Raw genomic sequence first — 14,845 nt, forward strand, 5'->3', positions numbered from 1 at the left:
TGTGTTCTGCCTATTGGGGAATCTTTGGCTTTTCCTCGACAACTTCCCAGATTTCCCCAAATTCACGGTTTTCCGGGACATTTTTCCCCATTTAAAATTATTTGTTCATTTTCCAAACTTCCACAATTTCCACTTTTTCACAGCGTTCCAACTTCAAACTGATCAGCCTATTCGGGAATCGCGGGATTTTCCTTGACAAATTACAAAAATTCCCAAATTTCCCAGAATTCCCGGTTTTCAGGGACGTTTTTCCCCATTTAAAATTATTTGTCCATTTTTCAAACTTTCACCATTTCCACATTTTTCACCCGATTGAAAGCGTTCCAACTTCAAAAGTGTTCAGCCTATTCAGAAAATCGCGGGCTTTCCCTTGACAAATTCCAAAAATTGGCAGATTTCCCAGAATTCCTGGTTTTTCGGGACATTTTTCCCCATTTAAAATTATTTGTCCATTTTTCAAACATCCACCATTTCCACATTTTTCACAGCGTTCCAACTTCAAAGTGTTTAGCCTATTCGGGAATTGCGGGATTTTCCTTGACAAATTACAAAAATTCCCAAATTTCCCAGAATTCCCGGTTTTCAGGGACGTTTTTCCCCATTTAAAATTATTTGTCCATTTTTCAAACTTTCACCATTTCCACATTTTTCACCCGATAGAAAGCGTTCCAACTTCAAACTGTTCAGCCTATTCGGGAATTGCGGGCTTTTCCTTGAAAAATTCCAAAAATTCCCAAATTTCCCTGAATTCCCGGTTTTCAGGGACGTTTTTCCCCATTTAAAATTATTTGTCCATTTTTCAAACTTCCACCATTTTCCCATTTTTCACCCAATTCAAAGCGTTGTAATTTCAAAGTGTTCAGCCTATTGGGGAATCTCTGGCTTTTCCTTGACAAATTCCCAGATTTCCCAGAATTCCCGGTTTTCCGGGACATTTTTCCCCATTTAAAATTATTTGTTCATTTTTCAAACTTCCACCATTTCCACTTTTTCACAGCGTTCCAACTTCAAACTGTTCAGCCTATTCGGGAATTGCGGGCTTTCCCTTGACAAATTCCAAAAATTCGCAGATTTCCCAGAATTCCTGGTTTTTCGGGACATTTTTCCCCATTTAAAGTTATTTGTCCATTTTTCAAACATCCACCATTTCCACATTTTTCACAGCGTTCCAACTTCAATGTGTTCAGCCTATTCGGGAATTGCGGGATTTTCCTTGACAAATTACAAAAATTCCCAAATTTCCCAGAATTCCCGGTTTTCAGGGACGTTTTTCCCCATTCAAAATTATTTGTCCATTTTTCAAACTTTCACCATTTCCAAATTTTTCACCCTATAGAAAGCGTTCCAACTTCAAACTGTTCAGCCTATTCGGGAATTGCCGGCTTTTCCTTGACAAATTCCAAAAATTCCCAAATTTCCCAGAATTCCTAGTTTTTCGGGACATTTTTCCCCATTTAAAATTATTTGTCCATTTTTCAAACATCCACCATTTCCACATTTTTCACAGCGTTCCAACTTCAAAGTGTTCAGCCTATTCTGGAATTGCGGGCTTTTCCTTGAAAAATTCCCCAAATTCCCAAATTTCCCTGAATTCCCGGTTTTCAGGGACATTTTTCCCCATTTAAAATTATTTGTCCCTTTTTCAAACTTCCACCATTTTCCCATTTTTCACCCAATTCAAAGCGTTCCAATTTCAAATTGTTCAGCCTGTTGGGGAATCTCTGGCTTTTCCTTGACAAATTCCCAGAATTCCCGGGTTTTCGGGACATTTTTCCCCATTTAAAATTATTTGTCCATTTTTCAAACATCCACCATTTCCACATTTTTCACAGCGTTCCAACTTCAGTGTTCAGCCTATTCGGGAATTGCGGGCTTTTCCTTGAAAAATTCCAAAAATTCCCAAATTTCTCAGAATTCACGGTTTTCAGGGACATTTTTCCCCATTTAAAATTATTTGTCCATTTTTCAAACTTCCACCATTTTCCCATTTTTCACCCAATTCAAAGCATTTCAATTTCGAAATGTGTTCTGCCTATTGGGGAATCTTTGGCTTTTCCTCGACAACTTCCCAGATTTCCCCAAATTCACGGTTTTCCGGGACATTTTTCCCCATTTAAAATTATTTGTTCATTTTCCAAACTTCCACAATTTCCACTTTTTCACAGCGTTCCAACTTCAAACTGATCAGCCTATTCGGGAATCGCGGGATTTTCCTTGACAAATTACAAAAATTCCCAAATTTCCCAGAATTCCCGGTTTTCAGGGACGTTTTTCCCCATTTAAAATTATTTGTCCATTTTTCAAACTTTCACCATTTCCACATTTTTCACCCGATTGAAAGCGTTCCAACTTCAAAAGTGTTCAGCCTATTCAGAAAATCGCGGGCTTTCCCTTGACAAATTCCAAAAATTGGCAGATTTCCCAGAATTCCTGGTTTTTCGGGACATTTTTTCCCCATTTAAAATTATTTGACCATTTTTCAAACATCCACCATTTCCACATTTTTCACAGCGTTCCAACGTCAAAGTGTTTAGCCTATTCGGGAATTGCGGGATTTTCCTTGACAAATTACAAAAATTCCCAAATTTCCCAGAATTCCCGGTTTTCAGGGACGTTTTTCCCCATTTAAAATTATTTGTCCATTTTTCAAACTTTCACCATTTCCACATTTTTCACCCGATAGAAAGCGTTCCAACTTCAAACTGTTCAGCCTATTCGGGAATTGCGGGCTTTTCCTTGAAAAATTCCAAAAATTCCCAAATTTCCCAGAATTCCCGGTTTTCAAGGACGTTTTTCCCCGTTTAAAATTATTTGTCTATTTTTCAAAGTTCCACCATTTCCACATTTTTCACAGCGTTCCAACTTCAAAGTGTTCAGCCTATCCGGGAATTGCGGGCTTTTCCTTGAAAAATTCCAAAAATTCCCAAATTTCCCTGAATTCCCGGTTTTCAGGGACATTTTTCCCCCATTTAAAATTATTTGTCCATTTTTCAAACTTCCACCATTTTCCCATTTTTCACCCAATTCAAAGCGTTGTAATTTCAAAGTGTTCAGCCTATTGGGGAATCTCTGGCTTTTCCTTGACAAATTCCCAGATTTCCCAGAATTCCCGGTTTTCCGGGACATTTTTCCCCATTTAAAATTATTTGTTCATTTTTCAAACTTCCACCATTTCCACTTTTTCACAGCGTTCCAACTTCAAACTGTTCAGCCTATTCGGGAATTGCGGGATTTCCCTTGACAAATTCCAAAAATTCGCAGATTTCCCAGAATTCCTGGTTTTTCGGGACATTTTTCCCCATTTAAAATTATTTGTCCATTTTTCAAACATCCACCATTTCCACATTTTTCACAGCGTTCCAACTTCAAAGTGTTCAGCCTATTCGGGAATTGCGGGCTTTTCCTTGAAAAATTCCAAAAATTCCCAAATTTCCCAGAATTCTCGGTTTTCAGGGACATTTTTCCCCATTTAAAATTATTTGTCCATTTTTCAAACTTTCACCATTTCCACATTTTTCACCCGATTGAAAGCGTTCCAACTTCAAAGTGTTCAGCCTATTCAGAAAATCGCGGGCTTTCCCTTGACAAATTCCAAAAATTGGCAGATTTCCCAGAATTCCTGGTTTTTCGGGACATTTTTCCCCATTTAAAATGATTTGTCCATTTTTCAAACTTCCACCATTTTCCCATTTTTCACCCAATTCAAAGCGTTCCAATTTCAAAGTGTTCTGCCTATTGGGGAATCTTTGGCTTTCCCTCGACAACTTCAGAAAATCGCGGGCTTTCCCTTGACAAATTCCCAGATTTCCCAGAATTCCCGGTTTTCCGGGGACATTTTTCACCATTTAAAATTATTTGTCCATTTTTTAAACTTTCACCATTTCCACATTTTTCACCCGATTGAAAGCGTTCCAACTTCAAACGGCTCGGCCTATTCAGAAAATCGCGGGCTTTCCCTTGACAAATTCCCAAAATTCGCCGATTTCCCAGAATTTCCGGTTTTCCAGGACATTTTTCCCTGTTCCGAATGAATAGGCCATTTTCAAACTTCCACCATTTCCAAATTTTTTACCTGATTCAAAGCGTTCCAACTTCAAAGTGTTCAGCCTATTGGGGAATCGCAGGATTTTCCTGGACAAATTTCCAGATTTCCGAGAATTTTCGGTTTTCCAGGACATTTTTCTCTATTTAAAATTAATAGTCCATTTTTCAAACTTCCACCATTTCCACATTTTTCACCCAATTCAAAGCGTTCCAACTTCAAACTCTACAGGCTATTCGGGAATCGCGGGCGTTTCCCTTGACGAATCCCCAAAATTCTCAGATTTCCAGGTTTTCCTGGATATTTTTCCCCATTCAGAATGAATTGGCCATTTTTCAAATTTCCACCATTTCCACATTTTTCACCCGATTCAAAGCGTTCCAACTTCAAAGTGCTCAGCCTATTCGGAAATCGCGGGCTTTCCCTTGACAAATTCCAAAAATTCCCAGATTTCCCTGAATTCCCGATTTTCCGGGACATTTTTCCCCATTTTAAATTGAAATGGCTATTTTTCAAACTTCCACCATTTCCACATTTTTTACCCGATTCAAAGCGTTCCAAATTCAAAGTGCTCAGCCTATTCAGGAACCGCGGCCTTTTCCTTGACAAATTCCACAAATTCCTAGATTTCCCAGAATTCCCAGTTTTCCGGGACATTTTTCCCTGTTCAGAATGAATTGTCCGTTTTTCAAACTTCCACCAATTCCACATTTTTCACCCGATTCAAAGCATTCCAACTTTAAACAGTTCAGCCTATTCGGGAATTGCGGGCTTTTCCTTGACAAATTCCAAACATTCCCAGATTTCCCTGTTTTCAGGGACATTTTTCCCTGTTCAAAATGAATTATCCATTTTTCAAACTTCCACCAATTCCACATTTTTGATCCGATTCAAAGCGTTTTTTTTTCAAAGCAAATTTTTAAACACAGGATTTTTAAAAACTGAATTTTTATACAATTAATTCTCATACACTGAATTTTTAAATGCCAAAATTTTAAATATGGATTTTTTAAACCCTGAATTTTTAAACAATTAATTTTTAGACACTGAATTTTTTTTACACTGAATTTTTCAACACTGAATTTTTAAACAATTAATTTTTAAACACTGAATTTTTATACACTGATTTTATTAAATGCAGAATTTTTAAATACAGAATTTTTAAACACTGAATTTTAAAAAATTGAATTTTTAACACATTAAATATTTTTTTCAAAATACAATTAAGTCATCAAGGCATGTGATTCTTTGTTTGCTCTAATTATGATCAATCACAGCCTTCTTACATTTTTAAATACAGAATTTTTAAACACTGAATTTTCAAATATAGAATTTTTTAAACACATTTTGCTTACATTTTTTTTCAAAATAAAATTGTCAGTATAATTAAATGCAAAAAAATGTTTTATTATTAAAACGCTAAAAAAAATCAGTTACAGTAAGTGTTTGAAATACAGAATTTTTAAACGCAGAATTTTCAAATATGGAATTTTTTAACACATTTTGTTTACATATTTTTTTTTTCAAATTAAAATTGTCAGTATAATTCAAAGCAAAAAATTAAATTATTCAAATGCTGAAAAAAAAATCTGTTGCAGTTAGTGTTTAAATTACAGAATTTGTAAACATTGAATTTTCAAATATGGATTTTTTTTTAAACACATTTTTCTTAATTTTTGTATTTTCAAAATAAAATTGTCTGTGTAACTCAATGCAAAAAAGTTTAATTTTTTAAAAGCTAAAAAAATCAGTTACTGTAAGTGTTTAAAATACAGAACTTTTAAACACTGAATTTTCAAATATTGAATTTTTTAACACATTTTGCTTACATTTTTTTTTTTCAAAATAAAATTGTCAGTACAATTAAAGGCAAAAAAATGCAATTATTCAAACGCTAAAAAAAATCAGCTATGGTATTTGTTTAAAATACAGAATTTTTAAACACTGAATTTTCAAATATGGAATTTTTTAACACATTTTGCTTACATTTTTTATTTCAAAATAAAATTGTCAGTATAATTAAAAGCAAAAAAAAAATCATTATTAAAACGCTAAAAAAATCAGATACAGAAAGTGTTTAAATTACATAATTTTAAAACTCTGAATTTTCAAATATGGAATTTTTTTTAACACATTTTGCTTAAAAAAAAATTCTAAATAAAATTGTCAGTATAATTCACTGCAAAAAAAATTAAATTATTGAAACGTTAAACAAATCAGCTCCGGTATTTGTTTAAAATACAGAATTTTTAAACACTGAATTTTCAAATATTGAATTTTTTAACACATTTTGCTTACATTTTTTTTTCTAAATAAAATTGTCAGTATAATTAAATGCAAAAAAAATTATTATTAAAACTCTAAACAAATCAGTTACAGAAAGTGTTTAAATTACATAATTTTAAAACACTGAATTTTCAAATATGGAATTTTTTAACACATTTTGCTTAAAAAAAAATTCTAAATAAAATTGTCGGTATAATTCACTGCAAAAAAAAATCAATTATTGAAACGCTAAAAAAATCAGCTACGGTATTTGTTTAAAATACAGAATTTTTAAACACTGAATTTTCAAATATTGAGTTTTTGAACACATTTCGCTTACATTTTTTTTTCAAAATAAAATTGTCAGTATAATTAAATGCAAAAAAAAATTAATTATTAAAACGCTAAAAAAATCTGATACAGAAAGTGTTTAAATTACATCATTTTAAAACTCTGAATTTTCAAATATGGAATTTTTTTTAACACATTTTGTTTAAAAAAATTTTCTAAATAAAATTGTCAGTATAATTCACTGCAAAAAAAATTCAATTATTGAAACGTTAAACAAATCAGCTACGGTATTTGTTTAAAATACAGAATTTTTAAACACTGAATTTTCAAATATTGAATTTTTTAACACATTTTGCTTACATTTTTTTTTCTAAATAAAATTGTCAGTATAATTAAATGCACAAAAAATTATTATTAAAACTCTAAACAAATCAGTTACAGAAAGTGTTTAAATTACATAATTTTAAAACACTGAATTTTCAAATATGGAATTTTTGAACACATTTTGCTTACATTTTTTTTTCAAAATAAAATTGTCAGTATAATTAAATGCAAAAAAAAAAATCAATTATTCAAATGCAAAAAAAAATCAGTTACAGTAAGTATTTAAAATACAGAATTTGTAAACACGGAATTTTCAAATATGGATTTTTTTTTAACACATTTTGCTTACATTTTTTTTTTTTCAAAATAAAATTGTCAGTATAATTAAATGCAAAAAAAATATTACTAAAACTCTAAACAAATCAGTTACAGAAAGTGTTTAAATTACATAATTTTAAAACACTGAATTTTCAAATAAGGAATTCTTTGAACACATTTTGCTTACATTTTGTTTTTCAAAATAAAATTGTCAGTATAATTAAAAGCAAAAAAAAATCATTATTAAAACGCTAAAAAAATCAGATACGGAAAGTGTTTAAATTACATAATTTTAAAACACTGAATTTTCAAATAAGGAATTTTTTGAACACATTTTGCTTACATTTTGTTTTTCAAAATAAAATTGTCAGTATATCCATCCATCCATCCATCATCTTCCGCTTATCCGAGGTCGGGTCGCGGGGGCAACAGCCTAAGCAGGGAAACCCAGACTTCCCTCTCCCCAGCCACTTCGTCTAGCTCTTCCCGGGGGATCCCGAGGCGTTCCCAGGCCAGCCGGGAGACATAGTCTTCCCAACGTGTCCTGGGTCTTCCCCGTGGCCTCCTACCGGTTGGACGTGCCCTAAACACCTCCCTAGGGAGGCGTTCGGGTGGCATCCTGACCAGATGCCCGAACCACCTCATCTGGCTCCTCTCGATGTGAAGGAGCAGCGGCTTTACTTTGAGTTCCTCCCGGATGGCAGAGCTTCTCACCCTATCTCTAAGGGAGAGCCCCGCCACACGGCGGAGGAAACTCATTTCGGCCGCTTGTACCCGTGATCTTATCCTTTCGGTCATGACCCAAAGCTCATGACCATAGGTGAGGATGGGAACGTAGATCGACCGGTAAATTGAGAGCTTTGCCTTCCGGCTCAGCTCCTTCTTCACCACAACGGACCGGTACAACGTCCGCATTACTGAAGACGCCGCACCGATCCGCCTGTCGATCTCCCGATCCACTCTTCCCTCACTCGTGAACAAGACTCCTAGGTACTTGAACTCCTCCACTTGGGGCATGGTCTCCTCCCCAACCCGGAGATGGCACTCCACCCTTTTCCGGGCGAGAACCATGGACTCGGACTTGGAGGTGCTGATTCTCATTCCGGTCGCTTCACACTCGGCTGCGAACCGATCCAGCGAGAGCTGAAGATCCCGGTCAGATGAAGCCATCAGGACCACATCATCTGCAAAAAGCAGAGACCTAATCCTGCGGTTACCAAACCGGAACCCCTCAACGCCTTGACTGCGCCTAGAAATTCTGTCCATAAAAGTTATGAACAGAATCGGTGACAAAGGACAGCCTTGGCGGAGTCCAACCCTCACTGGAAATGTGGTCGACTTACTGCCGGCAATGCGGACCAAGCTCTGGCACTGATCGTACAGGGAACGGACCGCCGCAATAAGACAGTCCGATACCCCATACTCTCTGAGCACTCCCCACAGGACTTCCCGAGGGACACGGTCGAATGCCTTCTCCAAGTCCACAAAGCACATGTAGACTGGTTGGGCAAACTCCCATGCACCCTCAAGAACCCTGCCGAGAGTATAGAGTTGGTCCACAGTTCCACGACCAGGACGAAAACCACACTGTTCCTCCTGAATCCGAGGTTCGACTATCCGACGTAGCCTCCTCTCCAGTACACCTGAATAAACCTTACCGGGAAGGCTGAGGAGTGTTATCCCACGATAGTTGGAACACACCCTCCGGTCCCCCTTCTTAAAGAGAGGAACCACCACCCCGGTCTGCCAATCCAGAGGTACCGCCCCCGATGTCCACGCGATGCTGCAAAGTCTTGTCAACCAAGACAGCCCCACAGCATCCAGAGCCTTAAGGAACTCCGGGCGGATATCGTCCACCCCTGGGGCCTTGCCACCGAGGAGCTTTTTAACTACCTCAGCGACCTCAGCCCCTGAAATAGGTGAGTCCACCACAGACTCCCCAGGCACTGCTTCCTCATAGGAAGACGTGTTGGTGGGATTGAGGAGGTCTTCGAAGTATTCCTTCCACCTATCCACAACATCCGCAGTCGAGGTCAGCAGAACACCATCCGCACCATACACGGTGTTGATAGTGCACTGCTTCCCCTTCCTGAGGCGGCGGACGGTGGTCCAGAATCGCTTCGAAGCTGTCCGGAAGTCGTTTTCCATGGCTTCCCCGAACTCTTCCCATGTCCGAGTTTTTGCCTCCGCGACCGCTGAAGCTGCACACCGCTTGGCCTGTCGGTACCTGTCCACTGCCTCCGGAGTCCTATGAGCCAAAAGGACCCGATAGGACTCCTTCTTCAGCTTGACGGCATCCCTCACCGCTGGTGTCCACCAAGGGGTTTTAGGATTGCCGCCCCGACAGGCACCAACTACCTTGCGGCCACAGCTCCGATCTGCCGCCTCGACAATAGAGGTGCGGAACATGGTCCACTCGGACTCAATGTCCAGCACCTCCCTCGTGACATGTTCAAAGTTCTTCCGGAGGTGGGAATTGAAACTTTGTCTGACAGGAGACTCTGCCAGACGTTCCCAGCAGACCCTCACAATGCGTTTGGGCCTCCCAGGTCTGTCCGGCATCCTCCCCCACCATCGCAGCCAACTCACCACCAGGTGGTGATCGGTAGAAAGCTCCGCCCCTCTCTTCACCCGAGTGTCCATAACATGAGGCCGCAAATCCGATGACACAACTACAAAGTCGATCATGGAACTGCGGCCTAGGGTGTCCTGGTGCCAAGTGCACATATGGGCACCCTTATGTTTGAACATGGTGTTTGTTATGGACAAACTGTGACGAGCACAAAAGTCCAATAACAAAACACCACTCGGGTTCAGATCCGGGCGGCCATTCTTCCCAATCACGCCTCTCCAGGTTTCACTGTCGTTGCCAACGTGAGCGTTGAAGTCTCCCAGTAGGACAAGGGAATCACCCGGGGGAGCACTTTCCAGTACTCCCTCGAGCGCTTCCAAAAAGGGTGGGTATTCTGAACTGCTGTTTGGTGCATAAGCACAAACAACAGTCAGGACCCGTCCCCCCACCCGAAGGCGGAGGGAGGCTACCCTTTCGTCCACCGGGTTGAACTCCAACGTACAGGCTTTGAGCCGGGGGGAAACAAGAATTGCCACCCCAGCCCGTCGCCTCTCACTGCCGGCAACGCCAGAGTGGAAGAGGGTCCAATCCCTCTCGAGAGAAGTGGTTCCAGAGCCCTTGCTGTGCGTCGAAGTGAGTCCGACTATATCCAGCCGGAATTTCTCGACTTCGCGCACTAGCTCAGGCTCTTTCCCCCCCAGTGAGGTGACGTTCCACGTCCCAAGAGCTAGCTTCTGTAGCCGAGGATCGGACCGCCAAGTGCCCTGCCTTCGGCTGTCGCCCAGCTCACAATGCACCCGACCTCTATGGCCCCTGCTATGGGTGGTGAGCCCATTGGAGGGGTGACCCACGTTGCCTCTTCGGGCTGTGCCCGGCCGGGCCCCATGGGAACAGTCCCGGCCACCAGGCGCTCGCCATCGTGCCCCACCTCCGGGCCTGGCTCCAGAGGGGGGCCCCGGTGACCCGCGTCCGGGCGAGGGAAATCTGGGTCCATGATGTTTCTTCTTCTTGTCAGTATAATTAAAAGCAAAAAAAAAATCATTATTAAAACGCTAAAAAAATCAGATACGGAAAGTGTTTAAATTACATAATTTTAAAACTCTGAATTTTCAAATATGGAATTTTTTAACACATTTTGCTTACATTTTTTTTCTAAATAAAATTGTCAGTATAATTAAATGCAAAAAAAAAATTATTAAAACTCTAAACAAATCAGTTACAGAAAGTGTTTAAATTACATAATTTTAAAACACTGAATTTTCAAATATGGAATTTTTGAACACATTTTGCTTACATTTTTTTTCTAAATAAAATTGTCAGTATGATTCACTGCAAAAAAAATTCAATTATTGAAACGTTAAAAAAATCAGCTACAGTATTTGTTTAAAATACAGAATTTTTAAACACTGAATTTTCAAATATTGAATTTTTTAACACATTTTGCTTACATTTTTTTTTCTAAATAAAATTGTCAGTATGCAAAAAATGCAAAAAAAAAATTATTAAAATGCTAAAAATATCAGATACAGAAAGTGTTTAAATTACACAATTTTAAAACACTGAATTTTCAAATATTGAATTTTTTAACACATTTTGCTTACATTTTGTTTTTCAAAATAAAATTGTCAGTACAATTAGAGGCAAAAAAATGTAACTATTAAACCGCAAAAAAAAAAAATCAGTTACAGAAAGTGTTTAAAATACAGAATTTTAAAACACTGAATTTTCAAATACGGAATTTTTTAACACATTTTGCTTACATTTTGTTTTTCAAAATAAAATTGTCAGCATAATTAAATGCAAAAAAAAATTATTAATTAAAACGCTAAAAAAATCAGATACAGAAAGTGTTTAAATTACATAATTTTAAAACACTGAATTTTCAAATATGGAATTTTTCAACACATTTTGCTTACATTTGTTTTTCAAAATAAAATTGTCAGTACAATTAGAGGCAAAAAAATATAACCATTAAACCGCAAAAAAAAAAATCAGTTACAGAAAGTGTTTAAAATACAGAATTTTAAAACACTGAATTTTCAAATATGGAATTTTTGAACACATTTTGCTTACATTTTTTTTTTCAAAATAAAATTGTCAGTATAATTAAATGCAAAAAAAAAAAAAAATTTTAAAACGCTAAAAAAATCAGATACAGAAAGTGTTTAAAATACAGAATTTTAAAACACTGAATTTTCCAATATGGAATTTTTTAACACATTTTGCTTAAATTTTTTTTTCAAAATAAAATTGTCAGTATAATTAAATGCAAAAACTTTTTTTATTATCAAAACTCTAAACAAATCAGTTACAGAAAGTGTTTAAATTACATAATTTTAAAACACTGAATTTTCAAATATTGAATTTTTTAACACATTTTGCTTACATTTTTTTTTCTAAATAAAATTGTCAGTATAATTAAATGCAAAAAAAATTAATTATTAAAACGCTAAACAAATCAGTTACAGAAAGTGTTTAAATTACATAATTTTAAAACACTGAATTTTCAAATATGGAATTTTTGAACACATTTTGCTTACATTTTTTTTTCAAAATAAAATTGTCGGTATAATTAAATGCAAAAAAAATTAATTATTAAAACGCTAAAAAAATAAGATACAGAAAGTGTTTAAATTACATAATTTTAAAACACTGAATTTTCAAATACGGAATTTTTTAACACATTTTGCTTACATTTTGTTTTTCAAAATAAAATTGTCAGCATAATTAAATGCAAAAAAAAATTAATTATTAAAACGCTAAAAAAATCAGATACAGAAAGTGTTTAAATTACATAATTTTAAAACACTGAATTTTCAAATATGGAATTTTTCAACACATTTTGCTTACATTTGTTTTTCAAAATAAAATTGTCAGTACAATTAGAGGCAAAAAAATGTAACCATTAAACCGCAAAAAAAAAATCAGTTACAGAAAGTGTTTAAAATACAGAATTTTAAAACACTGAATTTTCAAATATGGAATTTTTGAACACATTTTGCTTACATTTTTTTTTCAAAATAAAATTGTCAGTATAATTAAATGCAAAAAAAAAAAAAATGTTTTAAACGCTAAAAAAATCAGATACAGAAAGTGTTTAAAATACAGAATTTTAAAACACTGAATTTTCCAATATGGAATTTTTTAACACATTTTGCTTAAATTTTTTTTTCAAAATAAAATTGGCAGTATAATTAAATGCAAAAAAATTTTTTATTATTAAAACTCTAAACAAATCAGTTACAGAAAGTGTTTAAATTACATAATTTTAAAACACTGAATTTTCAAATATGGAATTTTTGAACACATTTTGCTTACATTTTTTTTTCAAAATAAAATTGTCGGTATAATTAAATGCAAAAAAAATTAATTATTAAAACGCTAAAAAATAAGATACAGAAAGTGTTTAAATTACATAATTTTAAAACACTGAATTTTCAAATATGGAATTTTTGAACACATTTTGCTTACATTTTGTTTTTTCAAAATAAAATTGTCAGTGTAATTAAATGCAAAAAAAAATATTACTAAAACTCTAAACAAATCAGTTACAGAAAGTGTTTAAATTACATAATTTTAAAACACTGAATTTTCAAATATTGAATTTTTTAACACATTTTGCTTACATTTTGTTTTTCAAAATAAAATTGTCAGTATAATTAAATGCAAAAAAAAAAAAAAATTATTAAAACGCTAAAAAAATCAGATACAGAAAGTGTTTAAATTACATAATTTTAAAACACTGAATTTTCGAATATGGAATTTTTGAACACATTTTGCTTACATTTTGTTTTTCAAAATAAAATTATCAGTACAATTAGAGGCAAAAAAAATGTAACCATTAAACCGCTAAAAAAAAAAATCAGTTTCAGAAAGTGTTTGAAATACAGAATTTTAAAACACTGAATTTTCAAATATGGAATTTTTTAACAAATTTTGCTTACATTTGTTTTTCAAAATAAAATTGTCAGTATAATTAAATGCAAAAAAATTAATTATTGAAGCGCTAAAAAAATCAGTTACAGTAAGTGTTTAAAATTTCCGTGTATAAAAATTCACTGCAAAATAAATTCATTGTAAAAAAAAAATTCCTTTATGTACAAAGATGTACATAAAGACAGTCGTACAGAATAGTTCCCAGCACAACGCGCCTCTTAAATGATTTTACTGCTGCCGTTAACAATAAAAAAAAATTAAGATTGCAAATATGAAATGACATAGCCATTCAACTATTTATTCTACTAAATTGCCATGTAGATCTCCTACGGTGACGAAAAGGTCACACCGAATTGTAGACAAAGGAACTAACTGAGTCGGTTTTAAGAAGACACACAGCATCCAAATTCAGATAATATCACACGGCGAAAAACAATGATAAAAATGGGCATCACAAGGAAGCCACAAGGGCGACTTGGCACAGGCGTGAAGTGGAAGAGACAAGCGAGGCTTGTTTGTCACGACAACAAGTCACTAATTCAATATTCCACGAAATCTCATCTTCCCCAGACTTAATGGAGCGCTCACAAAGAAAGTCTCCTAACAAATGGTGAGTCCATGAAACCTCTCGCCCTCATCGTGACCCAGAAATGCTCTTCCATGAAGACTTCAGCTGCAAAAAAACGCTAGACGCCAGTCTGAGGATTGAGAAACCGCCGGAGAGAACACTCCAAGTCCCACTGAAGAGAACACTTCAAGTCCCACTGGAGAAAACACTCCAAGTCCCACTAGAGACAACACTCCAAGTCCCACTGGAGAGAACACTCCCAGTCCCACTGGAGAGAACACTCCCAGTCCCACTGAAGAGAACACTCCAAGTCCCACTGGAGAGAACACTCCCAGTCCCACTGAAGAGAACACTCCAAGTCCCACTGGAGAGAACACTCCAAGTCCCACTGGAGAGAACACTCCCAGTCCCACTGAAGAGAACACTTCAAGTCCCACTGGAGAAAACACTCCAAGTCCCACTAGAGACAACACTCCAAGTCCCACTGGAGAGAACACTCCCAGTCCCACTGGAGAGAACACTCCCAGTC

Source organism: Nerophis ophidion, linkage group LG04, assembly GCF_033978795.1.
Source record: "Nerophis ophidion isolate RoL-2023_Sa linkage group LG04, RoL_Noph_v1.0, whole genome shotgun sequence".
NCBI lineage: Eukaryota > Metazoa > Chordata > Actinopteri > Syngnathiformes > Syngnathidae > Nerophis > Nerophis ophidion.